We start from the raw sequence: 24312 nt of genomic DNA, 5'->3' as shown, positions 1-24312 counted from the left end.
ATTAGGAATTCAAGAATGGGAACAGGTTTGAGAATGTGGTATAAGGGTGATAAATTCTATGAAGAACAAGTGTGTTGATGAGCCATGTGATATTCAGGTACAAATATCTCAAAAGCAGTCAGAAATTCCAGTGGAGATCTCAGGAGAAACGTTCACACTAGCCCATGCCTTCAGAGACATCTGTGTATAGCTGACAATATAAGCAAAGAAGCCATCCAGGAAAAATGCAGAGAGTACAAAGAGAATAAGGCCAAAGTCATTACCTTGGGAAACAACAACTTTTAGGATAAGAGGAAAGAAGGTGACTGAGAAAGAGTGATCAGACAGGTGGGAGAAGAATGCAGAGAACAGAAACCAAGGAAAACTTTGAATAAGTACAGAGCTCTTGGTTATGAAATGGAGCTGGAATTTTTATGCAATACATTCTTATAAGCACTGTCTGGATTTGATCTGCAAGAAGTCATATGTGACCTCAGAGACAGTCCTGGTCAGTCAGTGGTCAGGGTGACAGCAGAGTGCTGCAGGCTGAACAGTGAACAGGAGCTTGAGGAGTAGTTTGTGGTGGTGTCTACATGTTCACACTTCTTTGGAGAAGCTAAGGAGAAAAAGAGTGCAAATACTTTTGGGTTTGATGGGAGAGGCTAATCCCAAGAGAAGCTGTTGGTTAATAATAAAAAAAAATCTGAAAATATGTCCTCTAGAAGACTAACCCCACTGGAAACCCAAATGTGACCTCTAGCTCTCGTCTTTTCCTGTTCCTTCTTGACTCCTAGTCAGCAATATCCATCTTTGAGCGGTGTCAATTAGAAGCCAAACACTAAACAAATGGACAATTTTCCACCCCTTGGTGATTATTATCCAAAGTCTATACTTTATTCAGATTTCCTTAGTTTTTACCTTAATGTCCTTTTTCTGCCCCAGGATCCCATCCAGGATACCATTTTACATTTATCTGTTATATCCCCTTAGGTTCCCCTTGGCTCTGACAGCTTCTCAGACTTCCTTCGTTTGCAAAGACCTGTGAGCAGCAGAGGTGTGATGGGTCACAGTTGTGAGTCGTACTTGTTAGTTATTTTTAGAATGTCACTCAATTTGGTTTTGTCTGATATTTTTTTTCATGACTAGACTGACGTTATGTGTTTGGGGAGGATTTATGAAATTTGTAATAGAAAAGCTAGTGGCTATAAGGATAAGATGGACCTCAAATAAAATTGAAAAGTGCTTTTCCATTTCCCCAGTACAGGCACACATGTTTCCGCCCCAAGCCCCCAGACTCAACACTCAGTGGGATCTCTCATCCACTTCTTCGAGCCTTTCAGTTTCTTCCTGAAGGGAAGTTTCCTCTTCCTCTTTCTCGCTGTCTGTTCACTTCGCCATCCTAGCCCGTGCCTCCCTCACTCCCCAAAGATATTGCACATGCTATCATCTGTCCGGAAATTTCTCCACACTTCCCAAAGCCCTTAATACCCACCCCACCCCATTCCACACCCCATCCACCTAATACCTCCCATTGGTACTTCCGGGTCTCAGGCAACTTCCTCAGCAAGATCATCTGCCTACCTTGGCCATGCCCTGACTCTCAGAAAGTTAAATTCTTTCACTCTGAGAACAGCCTGAACTGTTCTCTCCCAGCCTGTGTCTCTGATTGTAGCCAGGAATTCATGTGCTTCTGTGATAAATGCCCACTTCCTCCTATTATCTATAAGTTACATGAAGGCAGAAAATAATTCTGTGTTTTCTCACCCGATATTGTCAGTGCCTGGCACGAGGCCTGAAGGCCAGTAGATACAGAAGAAGTCTCCAGACCAACATCCTCTCAATATCTTAAGCCATTTCAAGCACCGTTAGTTACCTAACAGGGTTCATAGAAACAAAAATATATTAAAGATGCCTATTGTGATAATAACATTTTCTGATTATCAGAAGCCATTTGATACAACTCTCAACTCTGCCTATAACCAATAACTTCCAAAGTGATGTTTCATTAGAAATCATAAACTTGCACTCATGCACACAAACACATGTGTGGGGGTGGATCAGGGTATCCCTGAGGAAGATGATAGCAGCAGGAACCAGCATTAAAGCCTCTTTTAAAATCAAGAAAGATATAAGTAAACAAATAGTAGGAACTGGAATTCAGTTTTAATATTAAAATGTTAACAACCACAGAAGGGAAGTCCATTCACTAGTCATAAAGTAGCAGCTTAAATCATTTCAGGTGTGTTGTGAAAAATCTAGTAGGCAAGTCTTATATACATTTTTTTAAAGTCCTATTTTCTCTCCCTTTTAACCTCCCAACTCCAGCAGAATGGTTCTCAAATAGGTAAACTGACATCATTTTATCCTTCATTTCTCGGTCAACAAACATTTGTTGAAAGCTTGTTAGGTCCTGCTCACTGTACTAGCACCAAAGAGACAGATGAATACAGACACCCCATTCCTGCTCTCATGGAACTTACACTTTGGAGGAGAAGACAGACGAAGAGAAAATAAACACGTAAATATACACCATTAAAATTTCAAATTGGAAAGGCCTCTTTAAGCTGGAAGTGATCTTCAATAATGCGAAAAATCCAGCCTTGAAATAGCCTAAGGGAAACATATTCCAGGGGCCAGAATAGCAAGAACACGAGGCCCTAAGCCTGCACCAAGTGAAACTTGTTCAAGAAATAAACCAAAAGCCAGTGTACCTGGAGCATCCTGAGTGGAGGGAAGAATTATAGGAGATAAAGTTAAGAGGAAGTCAGGGCCCAGATCTTGCAGTGATTTTCAGGCAGCAAAAAGTAAATCAGATTTTTATTCTAAGCGAAGCAAGAAGCTATTGGAAATTTTTAAGCAAAAAAGTGGAACCAACCACAATCACCAAACTATGGAAAGAGCCCAGATGTCCATCGACAGATGGATGGATAAAGATGTGGTATACATATACAATGGAATATTACACAGCCATCAAAGAATTGAAATCTTGCCATTTGCAAGGTTGTAGATGGAACTAGAGGGTATTATGCTGAGCGAAATAAGTCAATCAGAGAAAGACAAGTATCATATGATCTCACTGATATGTGGAATTTAAGAAACAAGGCAGAGGATCATAGGGGAAGAGAGAAAAAAATAAAACAAGATGAAACCAGAGAGGGAGACAAACCGTAAGAGACTCTTAATCTTAGGAAACATACTGAGGGTTGCTGGAGGGGAGGTGGGGGGGATGGGGTAACTGGGTGATGGGCATTGGGGAGGGTATGTGTTGTAATGAGCACTGGGTATTATACAAGACTGATGAATCACAGACCAGTACCCCTGAAACTAATAATACATGATACGTTAACTGAATTTAAATTTAAAAAGTTTAAAAGTTAAAAATAAAAAAAAAACTGGAACCAAGCTATGATTTGCATTTTTTAAATATTATTCTAGTCCAATGTGGTGAGTGGATTATAAGAGTAAAATTAGCATCAGAGAGGATAATTCGGAAACTATTGCAGTAAATCCAAACAAGAGGTGAGGATCACATGAACTGGGATTCTAATAATGGAAACAAAGAGAAACTGATAAATCCGAGGTATCACTGGGACAGTCAGCTGGGGGGACATGGTGATGCCCAGATGTGGAAGATGAGGAAGGCAGGAATGAGTGCATGACACCTACTGGGCTTCCAGTGGCTTGAAGGTGACACTGTTCACCAAGGAGAGGCAACAGCCGGAAGCACAGCGAGGAGAAGGAATCAAGTGTTCCGTGTTAAGCATGTTAAGTTTGGAATGCCTAATCATGATAGGTTACAGACAAGGAACCCAAAGCCAGTGTTTAAGTAACTTGCCCAGGATCACACACAGCTGGTCCATGTCCTAGTATTTGAAGCTCAGTCCTTCTTATTCCACAGTGAGTGCAGATTTGGAGGGGACCTCCAAAATTGTGTTATTCGTCTTGTACCCACAACACAGACTCAGCCTACTGACAAGCCAAATACAGAGTCAATCTTCTCTGCATCATTCCAGATATTTGCCGAGTGGTATTCCAGCCAGTAAACACAGAAATAATAAAAGCATTATCATAGGAAGTTCTTTCTCAAATCTGCTTAATGTTAAAAATCACTTAGCACTTTGCATGTTCATGACTGACTCAGGCAAGTGAAATTTGATTGCAAGAATTTGAAGATCTTCAGAGAGAAATTCACTAACAAGGATAAATGGTCTAAATATAACTTTTATTGGATCCTGGAACAGGAAAACAACATTAATGGAAAAACTGTTGAAACCCAAAAGAGTCTGTAATTTAGTTAATAGTACTGTACCAATATTTATTTCTTAGTTCTGACAAATGGAGCATAGTTTTGTGAGATGTTATGTGAGGGAAAGAAGGCTGAAGGGCATACAGGCACTCTCTGCAATATCTTTGCAACTTTTGTGCAAATCAAAAATCATTCCAAAGTAAAAGATTAAAACAGACAAAAGGAGATTGATATGCCTCATGGAACCTAAGTGTTTGGAATGCCACACAAGGTACTAGAATCATAAAAGAAGAATTAAATAGTGCTGATGATCATAAGCAAAATGTTCAACTTCACTAGCGGTTGAAGAAACACAAATCAACGAGACATAATGCGCTTCCACTGAAATCAGCCAATTTATAATGACAACCAATGTTGAATGGATTTGGGGAAAATTACCCCTTTATATACTGTGAGGAATATTCATCGTATCAGGATCTTTATATTAGAGCTAACAAGAAACTTACCTCATACTGAGATAGGAGAGAATTTGTCAGCTCAGGTAGCTGAAAAGTTTCACGGTAGACCATTCAAGTAAGAACTAGACCCAGTGTACAAAAATCCAGATTCTTTCTGCCTTGTCTTTGCTTTCTGTGCTGTTAGCTTTACCTTAAAGCTGACTCCCCATACACACAATTTCCATAGCTGTATTCTTCCTCCTTTCCATCATGGAGCCAAGAAATGATTTTCCCAAGAGTCCTGAAAATGTAAATATTTCTCAACTCAATGGCCTGAATTAAGTTATGTGTCCATTCCTAAATCATTCACTCTGGCCCAGAAGAAGCGCTCCCCAGATGGGGCCAACCCCTCCAAAACCTTCTGGATGAGAATATCAGAGGGAAGGTCCATCAAAGGAAACAGAAAATACTATTTCCATGAAGAAGGGGTATGAGTCAATTTTTATAGAAGCCTTTCTAAAATAGAGAATTTCAGGGCACCTGGGTGGCTCAGTCATTGGGTGTCTGCCTTCAGCTCCGGTCATGATCCAGGAGTCCCAGGATGGAGTCCTGAGTCAGGCTCCCTGCTCAGCAGGGAATCTGCCTCTCCCTCTGAACCTCCCCCTGCTCATGGTCTCTCTCTCAAATAAATAAATAAAATCTTTTAAAAAAATAGAAAAAATAGAGAACTTCAAATAATTCTGTTTTTAAAATTTATTTCAAATAATCAAAGTTGTACAAGAAAAGGAGTCATGAAGAAAAAGTGTTCTGGCAATTTTTAAATTCCCAGCAATAGTATGCTTGCTACTTAAGTTACAATGCACTGTCATGCAGCCATTAAATATATTTTCAAAGAATATTTACTGACACATAAATAAAAGTCATATTGTACCAGTGAATTCAACAAATAATTGTTGTTGTTGTTGTTTTGTAAAGATTTTATTTATTCATTTGTCAGAGAGAGAGAGCACAAGCCGGGAAAGTGGCAGGTAGAGGCAGAGGGAGAAGCAAGCTCCCCACTGAGCAATGAACCTGATGCGGGACTCAGTCCCAGGACCCTGGAATCATGACCTGAGCCAAAGGCAGACGCTTAACTGACTGAGCCACCCAGGCGTCCCAACAAGTAATTGCTGATGGCTACTATGTGTCAGGCACTGGGATATGTCGGTGAGCAAAACAGACAAAGATACCTGATCTCCTGGAATTCAGCGAAAAAATATTACAAAAAGAATATGAGTCAATTTTTTAAACAGCAACATTCTCAAATGCATGCACACACAAATATCTGCAAAGTACCAATGTTTTCATATGCTTACACACACAAATGCCTGCAAAGGGATACATCAATATGTTAATAGAAGTTTTCTCTAGTTGGTGATTTAAATGGGATATTTTTATATCCTTCAGTTGTCTACCATAAACAAATTATTTATCATAAATATGTGCTTCCTGTTAAACCAGAAAAGAAGTAACGTATTTGCTATTTTTTAAAAGAGTGGATACTGGCTTCTGTTGATATCTTGGCATTTGCGAAACATTTTCTGAATGTTTAATTCATTTCCTTTCACTCTTACGTAGTTGGGGGTTGGGTAATGAGAAAGGAAGAAAAAGGAGAATGTTGAACTTATTTTTCTACGCTGAGATCTAATTCTGTCTAATTTGCTTAAATCTAACCCTTCTTATATCAAATCTCACTTATTTTAGTAAATGTTGATACTGAATTTATATTTCCCAAGATAGAATTGCTATTTTTAGGTTTGTGAAAAATCAAGATTGGATATAAGGAGTGGACATTACCTATTTTTATTATCTAAGATATGATTACAGAGAGAATTATTATTTCACATTTCAGAATTCCCACAGCATGACTTTTGTCATGTGTTAAAAATAACTCTAATACTGTCCAAGACATTCTGTGTTAACCTTGGTGTGTGAATCCCAAAACCATTCCCAGAACAGAGATGTTTTTAAAGAAATTTCCCATGAGAAAACATAGCATCTGACTTGATACGAAAAAAATAAAATGTCCACTCAACCAACTTTTCTGTTTTAACTACCTGCTACCATATCATCAGTGGTAACAACTAAAGGTAAGTAGTTTGAGGAAGTTTGTTCTATTGAATTAATTCCTAAACACAGTTCCTATGACATATGAAACTGAACGTACTCAACATTGGCCTTTCAGGTCAATGAGGGTTGAGCAGTTGGTCAAACAAACTATAAAGCTTCCTTGGAATTTGTTGAGTGAGTTATGAGTGAATTCAAATTGATTCTCAGGAGTGTCATAATTAAGTTACTATTTGTTCACATATTGAACAAAAATCTCTGAAATCCCTGTATAATCAGGAAAGTTTAAAAAAGTCTCATGCATGTGAGGTGTTCTCTGAACATGCTGACATCCTGGTCTGAGGAAGAAACAACTCCTTCCTAATTCCCAGAACGGTCTTTGCAAAACTGACCTAAGATTTATCCCAGAAAGAAACAAGAACAATTTGCTCATTAGATCTTTGATACTTGTCCTTTCATTATTTTTTTTGAATACCATTTAAAGAATCTTGATTCATCAGAAGTACTATATCAGGTATGTCAATTATTTTCATGAATAGGACCCCCAATGAAGTTATACAAGTATCAGATACCTCTCATTTCAAAATATCTTTGTAGATCTTTGGTAATAACAGATTTTTGATATATAACATATCCAATAATCATTTAGTATGGGTGACTGCTCAAAATACATGGACCGAAACCACCACTTTCCAGAAAGTTGAAGCATTCATTTATAACAGATCAAGGAAGTCTGATTTTTCCATAAGAGAAGTAACCTCTTCTGGAGCAAGGGATTATTAAGAGACAGAGGCCAATGACAGGCCAGTATCTGTTTGACAGCTGATATTTTCTGGAAAGAAAAGAAAGAAAGAAACAGAAAGAGAGAAAAAAGGAGGGAGGGAGGAGAAGGAAAGGAAGGGAAGGGAAGAGAGAAGAGAAGAGGAGAGAAAGGAAAAGAAAAGAAAAGGAAAAAGAGACAAGAAAAGAGAAAAGAAAGAAGAAAAGAAAAGGAAAGAAAAAAGAAAAGAAAAGGAAAAGAAGAGAAAAAAGAGAAAAGGAAAGAAAAGAGGAAAGGAAAAAAAAGAAAAGGAAAGGAGAGGGAGGGAGGGAGAGGGGAATGGATTAGAAATGATATCAGGTATTAACAGATTAAAATTATTCCTAGCCAGTTTAATATCTTATAAATTGTATTAATATATTTTATGACTTTCTCAAAGATTTTAAACTCTTAATAAGTTGTAATCTCAAATGAGATTTGGAGAACAAATTTAAAGATTCTTATCACTTTCCAAAATCAAAGTCCATAGAACAAGAGCAGTGAAAAAGTCTCAAATATAGTTTTTAAACTCTTCTGCAAAATAGCCTAACAATACTGCTCAACTGTTTCATCTACAGGTAAACATAGAAATACACAGTTGACATTCATGGCTCAGTATTAAGAAATTCATTCAGCAGAAAACCATGAGGAGCTTCTAGTGCCTAATACAAATCACAGTACACAAATGGGAATTAAAACTGAAAAAAAAAAAAAAAGTCTACTCTGGCTGTAAATAAATCACAAATTCTCCTTTTACTCCTGTAACAGAATATGCTATTTGACAACAAAATGTACAATTGTTTGGCTTTGAGATCAAGAAATAAACTAATTAAAATAATAATATTAGGTAAGTAATTGCTAAGTACCCACCAGAATGAGTACTGTTCCTGTCACTGCAAAGGGCAAATTAAACCATCTTGGCCTTGATCTTCAGGAAATCACACTCTTGGGGCAGTTCAAGTTAATCTGCATTTAGCACCTAGAATTATCAAATTCTGCTACTTATAGTCCTCTACCCAAAAATATATTTAATATAACACTAGTAAACCTTGAATTTCAGGATCTTTCCTGTGCAGGGGCCTCTTTCAAGGCCCCTGCGGGGACTCTAGTAATGTATTTACATGGTATATGTTTTTGATAATTTAACTGCAACCAGTTAAGACCCCTGTTTCATTCCATACAGACTCCTTTCCATCATATTTCTCTTCACAGTAGGTAGGGTTGGAGTGGCTGTGGCATTTTGTGGATCTGGCTAGAAGGATTTGCCCTTGGGGATACCTTTAGTTTTGGTTTGGTGGGCTATATTCATATAGCTTGCAGTTATTCTCATGTAGAGTTAAATACTTGCTAACTATCTCAGTATACAAATGATGTGTCCAGGAACTACCCTACTGCTCCAACTCACCCAACATCAAGGCATAAAGACCAAGACACAAAAGTAATGATACAAAATGCCCTGGGAGTATGTGAGTAAGGAGAAACAGAATTATTCAGTTTACCTGTGATCTGATAAATGGATTTCAGATAAATTCATGCACATCGTCTAATCTAATGAAATGGCCACATGGTTTTAAATTATTCTTGGAAAAATCTTCAAAAGATATAACCTTAATAATGCAAACCTAAGAAAACAATAGGAAAGCTTACTGTTCTGCTCCTAGTATGAACTCACAGTCAGCTACATTAAAAGGTAAAATAATGATGATCTAATGATATGTGCCACGAAGCTGTCCATCGTAAGTTACTTTTACTACACAAGAGGATATTGAAATGTGGGTTTACAAACTTGTCTTTGAGGGTATGTTATGCCTTCAGATATTAACTAACACTAACTAGTAAGGAGGCATTCTTCACAACAAGCAAAATATTTAAAAGTAAATGTGCAGAATAAGAAGATACAACTCTACTTCCAACAGCATGAATATTTTGTGACATTAGTAAATTTTAAAATATTTTAGATATATTATCTTAATATATTACATTATATATTTATAAAGCACATAGTATGTTAATATTTGTAGCTAACATTTACATTATACCAGGCACTGTTCTAAGCACTTTACATATATAAATTAATTCTCAAAGCAAACCTATGGAGTAGTACTATTATCTCATTTTACAGGAGAGGAAACTGAGTAAATTGCCTTGCCGAACATCACCTAGCTAGTAGAAGATGGACTTGAAATTTGAACACAACTCCTTTCATTACTGGTATTCCCCTCCCCCTTTCCTATCTACCCTCTCTTTCCATAGCACTTCTCACTTTCCAACGTAAGAAACAAAAATAATAAAGATAAGTCATGAAATCAGTAGAAAGTATTCTGATATTGAAAAGGATAGATTTTTTTAATGAGTCAAATATACTTTATTTCTCAATGCCAATAATAATATAGCCATAAAAAGAGACTTAATGTTAAAAACATTTTAATTTGCCTTTCTATGAAATTTTGGGTTTTTTTATTAAAGCATAATTGATATCCAATTTTGTGAAAAGAAAGTTTTAATCAAAAAAAATTAGATCACCCATGGTCTACACTGGTATAGACAAACTTCTTTACCATCTTTCTTCCCCAGTGGGTAAATTTCTTCTATCTTTCCAAGGAACTGGGCTTATGTTGAGATTTTAGTTTTAGCTACACCCTTGGCATGATCATGATCACCCATCCCCTCATAGATACGATGACTAGAGCCGGGGAAGGGCAGAATGGCTAACAGGGAACACAAATTTGGAGGGAGAATAATGAAAAACCATTGATTTAAAAATGTAAAAATTGTATTTTTTGTTGTAAAGGTGACAACATGCTCTTTGATGCTCTTCCTAGATGCTCATGAAACTAACATTTCCCAGCCATCCTTTGCATTAGGCTGAGACCATGTGAGTCATTTCCAGTGAATGAGATGTGGAAGGAGGAGGAGAATGACACTCGCAGGCCTAGCCCTAAAACCTCCAGGGGCATTTTTCATGCACTCCCTCTCCTCTCTCTCAGAGGCTGGTGCTGCCCAATGGAAGAAGGGTGGACTCCTCAATTACTGCCTGAAGGAAACCAACAAAAGTGCTTGCTTGACCCTCATGGGACTTGACTTTTATTATGTTAACTAAGTTTTGAAGGTTGCTAGTATTAACTATCTGGATAAATATATTCTCATTTTTTAAAGGATTTTATTGATTTTTTTGGTGGGGGGAGAGGCAGAGGGAGAGAGAATGCCAAGCAGACTCCATGTTGAGTGCAGAGCCTGATGTGAGGTTCCGTCTCATGACCCTGAAATGACAACCAGAGCCAAAGCCAAGAGTTGGCCCCTCAACCAACTGCACCAGCCAGGCACCCAAACAATTCTCTTTATAGCTATTTGAAACATATAGTTTTAGAGTGAAATGCTCAAATATATAGTAAATCAAAAAAGTGACCTCACTAGAGTAAAAATATGGTCATGATTAAACTGAAAACTCATTTTTCAGTTTAATTTATTTGTAGCTTTTTGTGTCAATTTTTAATTACCTGAATGTTTATTCTAAGATGTCAAAATATTGATGATTCTGGAAGCTATACATTTATTCGTGCATTCTCCTGATTGAGGTCTCCTTATAGATATCTTCCTATTCCAAAAGAAGTCTCAAAAATTTTAAAATAATTTTGTATTCTGCTTTTTGAAACTTATACATAATTGTCATGTTTGAGAACAACTTTACACATCAAAATGTCTTGCATATTTTCTACTTTGGGGATTTTCTAAATAAAAATACCCACTAATATTTCCCTTAAATATATACTTGTAGAAAGCTATGAGTATCATTTCCTAATAGAATCCCAGAGTCATGAAGTCTTTAATTTCAGTGAAAGAGTTCCTGATTGTTCTTACCTTTTCCACAGCAAAAGTGTCATGATTTAATACTACGATGAAATGTGAGTTTCCAAATGCACTGCTCATAGTAACAAGAAACAAGCTGGATTTTGTAAGCCAGCTCATGTGGAAATTCTTTTAGAAGGGTTTCGAGTTAGAATCCTCAAAGATCATTCACGGTCAGAGCTGTTTAATTGTCATCTGAATGTAAGTTTTTCTACAGTTCGACAAACTGCATATTGTTTGGCTGCTGAATGGATGTCTTCCGCTGTTTTATCATTAAATCAACATACATTTAAATGACTATCTAGTGGTTATTGATGAGGCTATCCAAGAAATGAAAATACCTTCAAAATTAAAGAAAAAAATGTTTTGGGGTTTAAATTTATTATTTCAAGGGCTAAATTTGCAGCTTCAAGTATTAGTAGTTTAATGAATCAGTTGAAGGATTTTTGTCAGATAAGATGCACCTCATCTGTTTCCTATCTCTCAGATCATTGTCTTTTGTTGCCTTTTATCTATGATCCTGAAAACCTTTGTTTCATATATTTTGTCTGTATTTTTCTTGTTGCTTCAGGGGTGAGTAAATATGGTCCCTATTCCTTCTTCTAGACTGGAAGCAAAGTATCTGACCTGATTTTAACAAGAAAGGATTTGTGAAAAGTTTTTGGAAAGAGAGAAAGTTCTGTTGAGGCAATCATAGATGATGACGTACCAGCCACTGTGGAATAGTGTGGAAAATAATGAATAAAAATTCAATTGATTAACTGTTTAACCCAAGCACAGGGAGATTAATTTAGTCAACTCTAGAAAATATGTGGAAATTGACCATCTTACTTTCAATCAGCACAGGGTAACTTTTCCTGCAGAAACAAAGAAACTCCTCAGTATTTTAGGTATTGCTCCAGCATAGGACCCAGGCTGGCAGAACAGCCTGTATCTGGGCTTTCTAGTTTGATGGCAGAGGTTAACCCAGGAAGTACTAAAACTTCAAAATGTTTTATAGCTTCTGCTCAGAAATGGCAAGACATCACATTTACCTATATTTTATTAGGTCACATGCTTATTCTTGTCTGGCTATAGGGCCCTATAAGGAGGACCCTACATGTAAGCTTCTTGAATATTTTCAACAAATCTACAATGCTCAATAAAAATTAAAAATTAGTGGCTCTTAACCTCTTTTGCATTCTTAATAAGTTCTCCCAGGAAAATATAAATATGTAACAATACAGTAATATCCTAGGTCTTGTGAACTCCATAGTTTACCCAAGGACCAGAGGCCATAGACTCTAGGTTGAAAACTTCTGATTATATAGCTTTGATGCTCTAAATCTTTGGGGCCAGGAGAAATCTTGGTCAGGTTATTGTAAATTTTACAGAGTGGAAAGGTCATATTTTGAGAAAACCAGAATGTACTCCAATTTTATTGATTATAAATTCTAATCTGTTTGTAAACATTTCAAAATATTCCATAGAATAGATACAAATGAATATATTCAATATTTACAATACATGAGAATTAGAAAGTCATTTAATATCCCAGGACTTATGCTTTATTTTCAGAAGTACTGGTTGAACCATCTTAACAAAAATATTCTTTAGACTGAAAAAAGTTTGCTAAACTTCATTTGAACTTTTAACTCCCTCATGTGATTGGGCCTGTGAGAGTAACAAAACACCTGTTGGTCAAGGAGCGTTACTTCTGTTTAAGAAATCTTGCCAGATTTGTCAGGCTGTGAGACTGCACATGCTCCATTAAAAGCCAGAGAATATCATAATAACATTGAAATAAGAAATAAAAGAAGTATTGTTTCATTTCTGTTTTGAAGAATGGAAAAGAAAATAAATCAAGAACAAGAAATACCAAAAAGGCCAAAGAATCAAATATTTCTGTTTAAGGCACAATTTTATCCATCTCCTTTTGTATGTGAGATCTGTATTTTTGTTTATACTGTTATCATTATAAAGCATATGAAAATAGGTCAGAAAACATTTATTGGTTTAAGAAAAGCATATTATTTTTATGTTTGTTATATTTACTTAAATTCCAATTATTTGAAAATTATAATTGTGTATCTAAAAACAATAAACATATACCACAAATTATTTAGGGTTTTTTTTTTTTAGAACAAGTCAGGAAGCAAATTAATAAATAAAATACAATAGGGTGACTGAACACTGTAATAATCAGAGTCCCAATACTCAAAATAGAAAAATTCTAGGCACATTTATTTACAAACTAATTTCAAAAGTGTAGGCAAAGTGTTGGATAAACCACAGGAACACTGCAGTGCTTAGCATAACACTAAAGCCTTACTATATGGGAGCTCAAAAGACAGAGGTGAGAGCACATGATAGAACCCAGCATCAGAGTCTTGCAGAGAAACCCACCTAGAGAAGAGGAATGACTTCCGGTAGAAGGGCACCATCATCCCAAGATAATAGCCTAGAGAGGAAGGAATGAACACTCTGACCATATTTTTCTGCTTCCTTCTGATCTGCTGGGGCTTCCCTTTGGTAAAACCCGGCTGGAAAGGCCAGAAATCAAGGAAACCATTTGATGTTGGCAGTGGGTCTTGAGGGGCAAATGGAAGGACTTTGGCCCAAATATGTAAGTACAGAATTGGATGATTTTGAGAAAATTAAATAATATGATCGTGAGTGTATTCTACTCCAGATATATCTTTTAGTTGCAAAACAGCATTAAATTTTGCTTCATCATTATTTTCCTCTACTGCTCCCATAGGGCAGAGGGAGAGATGAAGAGGCAGAACAAGGCTCCTTAGAGACTTCTTGTCTCAACATCTATAAATTCCTCACAGCAGGACGCCACACTTATAAATCTTTTTATCCTAAATACCTAGCACATATTTAGCACACAATAAGTATTTATTGAATTGATGTAATAATGAATAAGTGAATGAATCATGTTTAAATGGGAGGAACTGATGTAAATAAATCCCAACAGTAAAAATGGAAATCTATATAACACAGATTGTTAATCCTAAACGTAACTCCAACTGTGGTTTCTCATAAATCTATGTGAAACCCAGATACTTTTAATTCCCTAACACCCTGGCCTAGGTTTCAAAATTATTCCTTTAGGTACTCTCATACAAGTCTCTGGGTATCTAAACATACAACAGGCCCTATGTTTTCAATTTATTTTATGGTGCGATGGCTATTGAAATATATCATTACTAATTCCTCCAGTTTTCTTTGGGTGTTATATGGTAACATATTAATCTCTCAATGAAAACAGGATGATTTGTTGGAATGGATCAGTACTCACTTAGGCCACCCCAGAGAAATAAATCTCAACACTTTCAGGAGAGGCAGGGGAGCCTTGTTCTTTTGGCCTCAACTTGGCTCACCCAGAGAGCGATCATCTTTAAATAGCATAAGTAAAACCAAAGTCCCTTAGAGACCTAAAACGTGTTAACTAAATCTATTTCCAAGTCAGTTTTCACTTGACTGAAAACATTGCCTCTATGTAATTCGCACTCAGAAAGCCTGTAACCTCAAGCTAATTATGAAGTCATTCTACTCTGTCCTTCACTTTCCTTCTCTCTTTTCTTCTTCTAACCCAGGTATAAAACATTCCCAAGTGACATAAACAATTATATAGAAAAAGAAGGAGGGCCAAAGTATATGCATAACTTGCCAACTTCTTTGTAGACTTTATGATAAAATGTGATGGGTTTTTTGTTCAAATTTTAAGCATTCTACCTTGAACATAGATGACAGAAAACTTCTCCTCTATAATAGAAGGTGGAGGAAAAAAACTGAAGAAAAAGGAAAAGGGTAAAGGGAGAAAGGAAGGGGAGGAAGGAGAGAGGAGAGAGAAAAATAATTTTCTTCTACTTACCCATTTGTAATTCTTGAATCAGGTGCTTCAGATCACAGTAAGTAACAAAGAAAAAAAATGGGAAAAAATGTGTCAGAGAAACAATACATGTCACTTCAAGTTTTCCAGAACCTTAAATAGATCATGGTCACAGTTTGATGCACTATAAACTAGAAAGAAAAAGGAGATTTTATAAGGCAGAAAGATCTCATTGACTCAGGTGAACTTGAAGATGAAGACAAAGGAATTCAGGGGAGAAGATGTAAACTCCATATAAAGAATGACCATGGGCTTTTAAGTCAGAATATGTTGGTTTCAGTGTGTCTATGACTTCCAATGTGTCTTTTGACAAAGAAAAAAAGGATTCTGATCAGTAAGTAGCCATGACATGAGCTTAAAACAATTGCTAAGAAGCTTCTCTTGGAACCAAGAGAACTTCTGTGGTTGCTTGGTAAGAAGACATTATGTGATACAGGAAAGAAAAACACTGAACAATGAATACATGAGATTGGTATATATACCCTACAAGGATCCTTCCAACTCTTGCACAGTGCCCCCAGGACTCTGAGTCTAGTTAAGTTACTTCTTCAAATCAAAACATTCATCTATGGAAAGCTGTGTTCAGCAATCAACCAGTGTACAGCTAACAGTCCCATAAAGCAATTCAGTGCAGTTCATTATCAAAGGGTACATTTTGACAACTAGTTTATCTTAGCGGCCACAATATGAAATTATATTGTTTAAAGCTAGACATTCTTTGTATGATTGAGGTTTTAATGGTGGGAATTTAATGACATAATTTTTTTAAGTTTTTTTCTAAATGTTTTCAAACATACACGTGTGCGAGGATTTGTCAGACACTAACATTGGTAGAACATAGGGGAAAAGTGGAAGAAACACGAGATGAGGATGTCAAAGCAGCTGAGGACTAGGTAACACAGGCCATGCTGAGGTTTGATGAGAAATTGTATTTTAGTCTCAGAGCAATACGAAGCATTTAAAGGAGCATATGGTCTGAACTATTATTTCTATATTGTTTTGAGTCTCTTGACTAAAGTGGTAAACTACAGATTTTATAAAGGCAATGGAAAGAATCTTGTCTTTTTCTTAAGTCCCCAATCATATAACACAGTGCCTTAGGTTAGAGGTGTAGCACTTGCTGACCTAACTAAAATGTCTTTATGGTTGATTAATAGTGCTTCTGGTAGACAACACTCTCAGTGATCCCTCCTTGCCTAATCCTCTCCCTTTGAGCATAGACAGAACCTGTGACTTGTATGTAACCAACAAAATATGCCAAATGTGGTGGAATATCATTTCCATGAGTAAGTTAGATAAGATCATAACATCCATCTTGTTAGCAGACTCTTTATGTTGCCCTCTTGGCTTGTACACTGTGATGAAGCAAGAGGTCATGATGGAGAGATCCACATGGCAAGTTATAGCCAATAGCCAGCTAGCAACTGAGACTTTCAATCTGACAGCTCTTCTAAAAAATGAATTCTGTCAGTTTTTCCATCTGGAAGTAAGCCCTCCCTCAGTCAAGATTTCAGATGAGACCTCAGCCCTGACTGACATCTTGATTGCAGCCTCATGAGAGATCCTAAGTCAGAGAAGCCAGAGAAGCCATGCCCAGACTCTTCAGCCACAGAAGCTGTATAATAATGAATATGTTGTTTAAGTCACAGCATTTGTAGCGATTTATTACATAGCAATAGATAAATACTATTATGAGGAGGAGGAGGTAATCAATTCACATTAACTCATTATTTTCTGAGCATGATTTTTTGCATACAAGTGTAGGTGTTTGGGCTAAGAGACCAGGGACCCTGGCCACACTATTAATTAATTCATAGGTCGTTTCCTGTCCTGAATTGGGCCATTTGGAATCTGTCTCTCAAGAATTTAACACTTGGAAGAGAGATAATGGGGTAGAGGTAAGTCACATTGCTAGTGCCACTCTAGAAAAAAGATTGAAGAACTCCTAATGCTGAGGGTACAATTCAAAAAACCATATTTATGCCAATGACAATGGCAAAATAGGTAGATTCCAAAGAATCTCCTGCAGACTTAGGTAAAAAACTAGAATTTATCTCCACAAACTTTTAAGATCATAATACAGGTGTTAAGAAAATAAGTTCAGAAATTTATAGTCCTATAGCTATGGCCCTTCATTTTATATTAGGGGAAGAACTGAATTAAATTTGTGGACAATATTTTTGTGTGTGTCAACAGTTTTCATTGTGGATAATGAAATTTTGGAATACAGTATATACATCCCTAAGCATGGCACCGTGGTTAGAAAAAACTAATCAGTGATAAGAGTATGAACTGGAAGTGGAGAATGATTGAAATTATTTATAATTTTGAGAGGATAATATGCAAAATGCAGAGGTACCATTTTTCTTTCAGGGTAGGGAAAATAAGGGAAGGATAAGATATGATAAAAATCCATCCCTCTATTCATAAATAGATACATTAGACAGAATGTATCCTAACCTCCCTTAAAGTTATAAATTTTATGACCCTGCAAAGAACTCACTATAAGGTTGGGGGGGGTAAAAAAAAAAAAAAGGTGAGAAAATTCCTGTATGTATACTGCTGCCATTCCAACCTCTTCCAGAAGAGGGCAGCACAAAGGAAGAGATGGAAGACACAACACAGTGTTTTAAGGGTCTTGGGAACTCAGTTACATTGACTACCATAAATAAATCAAGTTAAAAGAAAGAGAATGTTTTGATGCAAGAAAAACTCAGATAAAAACATTTATAAATCTGGTGGGGAGGGACAGTGGCATAATACAAAGGAATAAGCTTTAATTATTATTTACTATGATTGATAATCCTGCATCATCCATCAACACAATTACTAATACACAAAAATCACCAACAATTTAATGGGGATTTAAATTAATATCACTCTCCTTTATAAGAGAAGCAATATTTTTGGTTCATAGGCATAAAATGATAACTCAAACTGTCAGTGTTAATTCAAGGCACCAGGAGGCAGCAGTCACTCTGAATCTAGAAACTGTAATCTAATTAGCGTGGCATTCCTCATTGGGTGGTGAGTGCATGGAAATTTGAATAGCTACTTTCCTTGTCTTAAATGTGAATGCATGATCACAAGAGATGGAGAAACTGACTTGTAAAGTTTGAATCAGATGCAAGATTGTTTGTCTGTGTGGTCTTTCTTCTTGAAATCTAATTTAAACTATTTACAAAGTCTAACAAAACATAACAAAGAACAATGGTGGAACTCTGAATTATTCCAAACCCCTTCTATTTTCACCCCTCAGGCTGTACACAAGCATAACCACTGAGATCTAAATTACGCTCTTAACTGCAAAGAGGATGCCTCACAGAAAGTCTCATGTGTGGATTTATGATATAATTTGGCCCAGTATCCTGTGTTAGGCAGATCCAGTTTTGTTTGTCATACTTATCTGGTTCAATAGCCATTAACCGTTATTTGTTAGGGTATCTATTAGCATGTTCTGAAAAAGACTAAAATTATGTAAAGCATTTTGAAATAGTAGATATTAAGAATTTATTCAGTTTGGGGACATTTTTCTATTGTGTAATGGGTGTGTATGTATTTAACCATCTCATATTATGCAAATACATTTTACCTGTGGGTAAATGTTTTAGGATATCCACTTATTTAAGGGGTCCATTGCTAAAATAACCCAAGAAGAGAAAAATAATTGAAGAACAAAATAATTCAAGCATAATATAATTCAAGTATAAAAAGTGTGAGGCAGAATTCTGAACTTGACGACTCCTACTTAAGAAAAAAATGAAAATTTTTATCAATGAAATAATTATGCCCAAAGTGTGAATGGTTGGCCATATGGATATAACAAAAGTAGTTTGACTTATGTAAAAATTCGTTTAGTCTGCTCTAAAATATCTAAATCATTGGTATAACAGTGAAAATTTAAGCATAGTAAATATAAAGATACTGGACTAGAATTCAAGAGACAAAGAATTAGACTAGGGCTGGCAAATAATTTCAACTCAAGTACCAAATCCAAATTGCATCACCTACTTAAAACACTTTGTTGAGAATGAGTTATGGCTACAGCTTGGTTCAGCAGGAAAAGTGCTGATTAGCAATTTTTAGCATAGGTAGGTATGGAAGGAAGTGTGCTTGGGGGTGGAGGCAATGGTGAATGTGTGGAATCTCTGCCCTCAGCAATATTGCTGAAATTATGATTCCAATTTAAGCCACAACCTATTTGTAGGATGGGGTTGAGGGGAGGAGTATGCCTCTATCACTATGATCTCTTTTTTCCCCCTAGTTTTTTTATCTCTAAAAAGAGAAGAGATGTGAAAATACCATATTTTTCTACTTAAAAACTGTTTTATTCAAAAATGGTTTTAATACTCAGAAGGATGGCCACAAATATTGAAAGAGAAAATCTGTGCTGCACAAACTAATTCTGCTGCAACTCTGCTTCCACAAACCCTTACCTTCATGTAAACAGGGACAGGAATCAGAATCAGTTAGATGGAGGGAACAATTCAGACATACTATTGCCACAGTAACCTTTCCCTACTTTGGAGAAGATCACGAGTTCTAACAAATACAACGGAAATCATTTTCTCCTCAATCTTTGCTATGAGAAGACAAGTGAGAACATGTAATTGAAAGGTGAATTCAAAACCAAGCCAAACAAACAAACAAAACAAAAGAAAAAGAAAAAGAAAACCAAGACAAACAGAGCAGAGAAGGCATTTGTGCAGAGGATGGAGAAGTTTCCTCCTGGAGAGCTTTGGTCAATAATGGCAAGAGATCCAATGAGGAGACTTATGAAAGCTCTTAATCCTTTTCCTCTTAAGTAGACTATTACTCACATGAAGTCCTTAAACCCACTAAGAGCCAGACACGGCATATTCTCTGGAGTTGTTCTGTCTTAGATGCAGAATTTCACCTCTGAGGTAAGATTAAATGATAAACCGATAAATATATGTAGATTTGTGACAGGAAAGAAAATTACACTTAGGTCTTATTAAATTGTATTTTTTGTACACAGCTTTCCTAAAATCCCTTTGGAAAAGACTGCTAGTTTTTCATCAAAATGCATTCCTCCTTTCTTTCACAGCAAGAACGTTGTAGCTGGGCACATCGTCTGGCTAGGAAGTGCCTGTAATCTGGTTTGACCATAGATATCAGTTCTCTCTACCAGGAAGTTAGTAGAGATAATGTGAGCCACTTCCTGGTCTCGGCCTTGTTTTAACCTTGCACATCCTTGCTCCCTTTCTATGAGCTGGGCACACACACACCTGTGACCCAGTTTTTACCATGCAAATGAGGATAATGCTCTAGGGGGGAAGATGGAGTAATAAAGGAGGAAGGGATTTGAGTCACTGAATGACAATATGGAGCAGAGCTACTCCCAAAACCTGGATTGTTTCTCTAAAGATTCTTATGTGAGGGAGGAATAAATTAATATTTTTCTTGGAGCTAGACTATTTGGGAAGCTCTGTTGTAGCAGGGTAAGTGAGCACTAAGAGATTTTCTGTAGGTATTTTTACACTTTTTATGCAATGTCATATATATACATACACATATTATGTATATATACCTACATGTATATACATCATAAAACAGTGACTCTCCTTGTACCTTTCAGTCATGATAAATAAGCCATTGCCAGTATGGTTATGGTCCTGTGTGCTCTTTACCAATCAAAATTCTTCCTTTCCCCAACCTCTGAAGTAAGTAAGAGGTAATCTCGAATTTGATGATTATTATTCCTCAACATGTTTTTATATTTTACTAAATAGGTGTGCTTCCTTAAGAATATATAGTTTTATCTGCATGTTTTATAACATTATATAAATTTAATCTTTAGCAGCTGGGGATCTTAGTTGTAAATGCGAAAGAATCTACTTTAGTGAGTTTAAACAGAAAAAGATTTTTTACAGAATATTAAGTGGTTCATAGAATCCCCAGGATTCTCAGAAAGGCAGTCTGAGACACACAGTCCAACCACATCACAAAAGTTTCTCTAATGAAAACACCAACGCTTCTAATCAGCAATGGTGAGGCAGTGGGATGTAGAGAAAATAGTTTTGTGTTTCTGTACTGTCTGGGCTTTCTGAATGAATTTTGCTGAAAACTTGGGATCCTAGGGTAAGATGCTTAGAGAATTCCAGAGAGATTTACCTAATTCTAGAGGTATGTGTTTACATTTCGGAAGAAAATGAGGCCCAGGCCCTTGGAAACATCCGTAGGTCATAAAAAGCCAGAGAGCTACATACAGGGGGCCTATATTGCTCCTGGAGACATGGATGTCTATTCCAAAAGGCTCGAGTGAGAACCCAGGATCCTTTCCATCCCATCTCCACAGAACAGAGATTTTTCTTCTTCCTTTGAGGGGAGGAGAGGCAAGGCAGCTGTCCTGTGTATAAGGAGGGAACCCATTTTCCCCTGTCCCTCACCAGGGCAATGTCCACTACATATGTAAGAGGTTTCCCTACCTGGCTTTCATCACATCACCTCAGGGGTAAGAATTCAGATGAGGGGGAATCACATGCTTATTAGTTATAAAGAAACAAATACAAAATCTGTCTCTGATCCAGATCACCTCGTGTACACATTCGGAATAAAATAAAGACGAATATTAAATCCCAGCAAGTGCCTGGGATTAGAAGTTAGACATTCCAACACACCGCTTCCCCTCCCAAACACTGTACACAATACTAACCAGAGGCCTGGGTCAGGGCATTGGGGAAACAGGCTCTGAGGCAGGGATTCCTGTGCAGTATATTTATTGGGACTACTCTTAGGAACAATGCCTGTAAGAATTAGTGAGGGAAGTAACATTAGGTAGAAAGATAAATTGAACTGTAATAAAATTGTAACGGAGGCCTCAATGACTTAGACAGCTCTGAACATTTAGTTGTCCTAAATTTAGACCGAGAGTTTCGATCCCTAGAATGGACCAGTCACTCCACACAAGCTGCCTCTGGGGGAAGAGCTACCCTTCAAGAGCAATTCCTAGAAACAGACTCAGCTGACAGCTCTCAGTAGCAACATCCTGGCAACTTCAAGATGACTCCTTTAACCTTAAAGGGAAGATCTGAGCAGTGAGCACCAGATCTAGCACCTAGCACCAGATCACTTCTTCCAAATATAGCCATCTCTTCAGAGCACCCACTTCTGAATCTAAGGCCTGCATGGATGTATCTGATGGGAGAAAACTTTCAGAAGTATGATGGTCAGGAAAGACATATCTACATCCAAGTGTGTATTCCATTAAGGACAGAGAGCTTCCCTGTCCATGATAGAAGGCATCCACTCTAAACTCAACCTGACATGAGTTGGTTGCCAGTTCTTTATAGTATGCATTGCATGTTTCACAGGGCAGAGGTGGGGGAGCAAGTAAGGGGTGGAGACAGTTCTGCCAGCGTGCTGCTGCTAGACATCTAAGCACTTAGCACGAGCAGTAGCCTGGTGAGCTTTCATGAAGAGACATGCATGTTGAGCTATGAAACCACCATATTAACAACTACCAGTACTCATTTCAGGCAGAAGCAGACACAAGCATGGGTATATCAAATAAAGTTTGCTTATCTAAGTAAGGTGTACTTATCTTACTCTAGAAGGAAGTTACTGGAATCAGAATACCTACCGCAAATCAGAATGTAGGATTCAGAATATTGCGAAGATCAGCAACGTTATCCTTTAACAGATTTTCGTATGAGTTTTCATGTTCTCCTGAAAAGGGAACAAGTGCAGGTGAAACATCGTACTGAAAGTTATACCAAACTTTCGGGAAGCTCAAATGCTCCCCTTCCAGCCCAATGTCATATATTTAAACCTGGAAAAGTTCTTTACACAGGCTCATCTGGCTCTGTGCCAGAGGCAGCATCATATAAGGCAGGTTGACTTCATCAATCTAGAGGCTATACAATATAAAATATAATAGTATAGTTCAATCAGAGAGTCCATTATTAAGGGTTCATTTATCACCCCTGGCCTCCCTGGTTTAAACGCTCTCCTGAAACGAGAGCTAAGAAATTAGAGTGATGATTATATCTGGGAGTCATGCTAACAGATCCTATTCAAACCTAAAGGGGTACTGCCATCTCTACATGGTAAAAGCCAACTCTTTAAGATCCAATTACTGAAGTGAGGGGTGGGGGATGTATTTTCCAGATCAATAGCACCCTGTCAAGTACCAGAGGTTGTGCTGATTTGCTCTAGTAAAAAAACGACATCTTCAATGGAGTCATCACTTTATTAAGCTGACATTCAGAACCCTTATTCTCCAAGGCCCAAGTACAATAGGTACCATAAGTGAACCTGTAATAAGGATAACCACACCTGCATCTTCCAAGTTTTTCATAGAACTAACCTCTGATTTCTTAGGGATACAGTATTTCTATGGCTTATACTATGGTAGGGAACTAGCATTCTATTTACCATTTAACTCTTCTTCCATGACAGTCTTCACACCATTTTGGAAATTGATAAATATGTCTAATCCAGTAATATACTTAGAAAACAGGATGAATAATGGGAAGGCTGTGTTTTCACATCTGATAGGCCCATTGTGACATGGTCTTGAGCCAAAATTCCATGTATCACCTGACCTCAACTCTTCTCAAGCCCACAACCAGTGAACCACAAAAATGTTCTGGGTGGCAGCATCGTTTTCCTCCGGGTGATGTAACAAAATACCACATATTTAGAGGCTTAAAACAATGTCATTTATTATCTCACAAACGATAGGTTAGAATTCTAAGGGTCTCCCCAGGCTAAAATCATGATGTTGTTTCAAGGATCAATCTGGTTGTTGGCAGATTTTAGTTCCATAGATTTGTTGGACTGAGGTCCCCATTTCTTCACTGGCTTTCATCCAGGGCTCATTCTCGGCTTCTAGTAGCCACCTGCATTCTCTGGCTCATGACCTTCTTCACCTTCAAACCCAGCAATGGCTGATTATCTCCTTATGCTTTGAATCTTTCTGACTTCCCCTTCTGATACATCTCTCTCTGTCTTCCTTTTGTGGTGACATTGCAGTGTCTCAAGGATTCTCAAGGAT

The 24312-nt window shown here is 37.1% G+C and overlaps 1 long non-coding RNA gene across 1 annotated transcript; it reads right to left on the bottom strand.

The window, feature by feature from the left end:
- Nucleotides 1-1738: 1738 nt before the first annotated feature.
- Nucleotides 1739-23786, bottom strand: LOC113928056. The gene is made up of 3 exons (XR_003521765.1): nucleotides 23691-23786; nucleotides 22897-22982; nucleotides 1739-1852 (listed from the first exon to the last, which is right to left on the bottom strand). It is a non-coding gene; the product is annotated as an uncharacterized LOC113928056 (long non-coding RNA).
- Between the last annotated feature and the right edge of the window lie 526 nt (nucleotides 23787-24312).

Source organism: Zalophus californianus, chromosome 7 (genome assembly GCF_009762305.2).
Source record: "Zalophus californianus isolate mZalCal1 chromosome 7, mZalCal1.pri.v2, whole genome shotgun sequence".
NCBI classification, from domain to species: Eukaryota; Metazoa; Chordata; class Mammalia; order Carnivora; family Otariidae; genus Zalophus; species Zalophus californianus.
Note: the sequence above shows the minus strand (reverse complement) of the source record. Positions and strands in the feature narration are given on the sequence as shown.